Below are 3,154 nucleotides of genomic sequence, written 5' to 3'. Positions count from 1 at the left end.
CACCTTGTTATCTCAGATTTTCCAGCATCTGCAGTTCCTACTACCCCTCACAGAGGATATCCTGGTCCCTTCCAGTTTTGTGTGAGACATTTCATCTCATGTCAATGGCCCTACCTGTGGCCGAATAACACAGGCTTAGAAACTAGACCCCAGCTGACACCCATATTATACCCACAGCAATGGAGTGCCTCTCATCAATTGGTAATCATTAGAAATTATCCTCGAGCAGAAGGCCATTCAGCCCATCATGGGATGGGAACAGCCAAAAAGGAACTATCTAGTCACATCGCAATTATGGACTGTCTCATTGTGGATGACACCAACATTGTTGGTATAGTGGATGCTGAAAAAGGTTATCCCAGAGTACAATGAGATCTTGATCAACTGGGCCAGTGGGCCAAGGAATGGAAGATGGAGCTTAATTTAGATAAACGTGGAGGATTTTGGATTTTGGTAAGACAAACAAGGGCAGGATTACACAGTTAATGGTTTGGCCCTGGTGTGTGTTGTTGGATAGAGAGACCCAGGGAGCAGGTACATAGTTTCTTGAAAGTGGCATCACAGGTAGACAGGATTGAGTGCAGGAGTTGGGACATCATGTTACGGCTGTATAAGACATTGGGAAGGCCACATGTGGAGTACTGCATACAATTCTGGTCGCTCTGCTATAGGAGGGATGTTATTAAACTGGAAAGCGTGCAAATTAGATTTACAAGGATGTCACTGAGTCTTGAAGGTTTGAGGAGAGGCTGGATAGGTTGGGAAATTTTCCCTGGAGTGTAGGAGGCCAAGAGGTGACCTTATAGAGATTTATAAAATCATGAGGGACATAGATTAGGTGAATAGCAAAGGGTAGGGGATTTCAAAACTAGAGGGCATAGGTTTAAGGTGTGTGGGGAAAGATTTAAAAAGGACCCGAGGGGCAGCTTTTTCACACAGTCAGTGGTGTGTATTTGAAACGAGCTGCCAGAGGAAGTAACAGAGGTGAGTACAATTACAACATTTAAAAGTACATGGATAGGAAAGTTTTAGATGGATAAGGACCAAATGCAGGTAAATGGGACTAGTTCAGTTTAGGAAGCATGGATGAGTTGGAGCAAAGAAGGTGCAAATTACTGCAGATGCTGGAATCTGTATTTAAAACAGCAAATGCTGGAGATCATAGCGGGTCAGACAGCATCCACGGAGAGACAGCAAACTAACATTTTGAGTCTAGATAGCTTTTTATCAGAATATAGCCATCTAGACTCGAAACATTAGTTTGCTGTCTCTCCATGAATGCTATCTGACCGGCTGTGATCTCCAGCATTTGTTTTCAGTTGGACCAAAGGGTTTGTATCGGTGCTATATGTCTCTACGATTCTAATTTCCAGCTCGTCACTGAATAACAGAATTCTTACTGTGGAGAAAGAGACCATCCAGCTTAGCAGCACCAGTTCTATTGCCGAGTGCCAATCTGCCTTTCCCCACGTCCTATACTTGGTTTTGTTCTTGCTCCATAGCCTTGCAGAAGAAGGGTCCAGACCTGAAACGTCAGCTTTCCTGCTCCTCTGATGCTACCTGGCCTGCTGTGTTCATCCAGCTCTACAACTTGTTATCGTAAACTAGGTAGGCCTTTACAATAATCACTGGTAGTTTTGTGTCACTGTTACTGAGATTAGTTTTCAACTCCAGATGTATCAAATGAGTTTAAATTCTGCCATTTCCCACAGTGGGAGTTGAACTTGTGTCCCCAGATCATCAGTCTGTGCCTCTTGGTTACAAGCTCAGTGACATCAGTAGGCCATTCAGCCCTTCATACTACTTACTTCACTATTCAGTAAGATCATGGCTGATCTGATTTTAACCTCAGCTCTACATTCCTGCATATTCTGATAACTTTTCATCCCCTCGGTAATCAAGAATCTATTGATCTCTGCCTGGAAAATATTTAAAGATTCTGCATCCTCTGACTTTTGTGGAAGGGAGTTCCAAAGACTTACAGCCCTCAAGAGAAAAAAAAGTTGTTTCCTCATCTCTGTTTTAAGTGGGCGTCTCTTATGTTTAAACTTTGATTCCTTGTTCTCTATTCTCCGACAAGAGATCAAATGGCATGATGTGGCCGGGATGGGTAATAAATGCTGGCTTTTCTGTGAGCACTTTCTGTTTTTATTTCAGATCTCTGCATTTGCAGTGTTTTGCTTTTATTTATGGGCAATATTTAAGCTTGGGCTGATGAGTCAAAATTACATTTGTGCTTCACAAATGCCAGGCAATGACCCTTATTTTTAAAGCCTACAAGGTTTTATTAAATGCATTGTTAAACTGCCTTGCTTCTTTAAATAGAACAGAGAACAATACAGCGCTGGAACAGGCCCTTCGGCCCTCCAAGCCTGCGCTGACACATTTTGCCCTCCCATACCGAAACTGTCTTTACTTACAGGATCCGTATCCCTCTATTCCCTTCCTATTCATGTATTTGTCCAGGTGCTTCTTGAAAGCTGCCATTGTGCCTGCTTCCAGCACCACCTCTGGTAGCACATTCCAGGCACTCACCACCCTTTGTGTGAAAAACTTGCCTAGCACATCTCTAGTCAATAGTTTATGTGTTTATACAGCCTGGTCCTCCTGCTCTTGTATCTCCTTAGAACTGTAACCTTTCTTTTATTCTATTTCCTTAGTGGTTCACTAATGTCCTTTAGGGAAGGAAACTGCCATCCTTACCTGGTCTGGCCTACATGTGACTCCAGGCACACAGCAATGTGGTTGACTCACAAGTGCTCTCAGGGCAATTAGGGATGGGCAATAAATGCTGCCTGGCCAGCGATGTCCTCATCCCATAAATGAATAAAAAAAATTCTGCCTCTCTATTCATATCAAAATGAATCACTTTACACTCTCCTGCATTAAATTTCATCTGCCACTTGCCCATTCTTTCTATCAAACTGTCACTGCTCTCTTAAAGTTCTACATTTCCATTCCTCACAATTCACAAAATTTCATATTGCCAGCAAATCCTGAAGTTATCTCCTGTGTACCAAGCTCTCTGTCATTTATATATCAAACAGTACCATGAGATTTCCGAAATCCGCACGGTGTTCTCCTGGGCTTATCTCAGTTGAAAGCTGGCTTTGACGGTGCAGCATTCACTCAGCACTGGCACTGGGAGCACAGA

The sequence above is a fragment of the Rhincodon typus genome, chromosome 3 (genome assembly GCF_021869965.1).
Source record: "Rhincodon typus isolate 14 chromosome 3, sRhiTyp1.1, whole genome shotgun sequence".
NCBI classification, from domain to species: Eukaryota; Metazoa; Chordata; class Chondrichthyes; order Orectolobiformes; family Rhincodontidae; genus Rhincodon; species Rhincodon typus.
Note: the sequence above shows the minus strand (reverse complement) of the source record.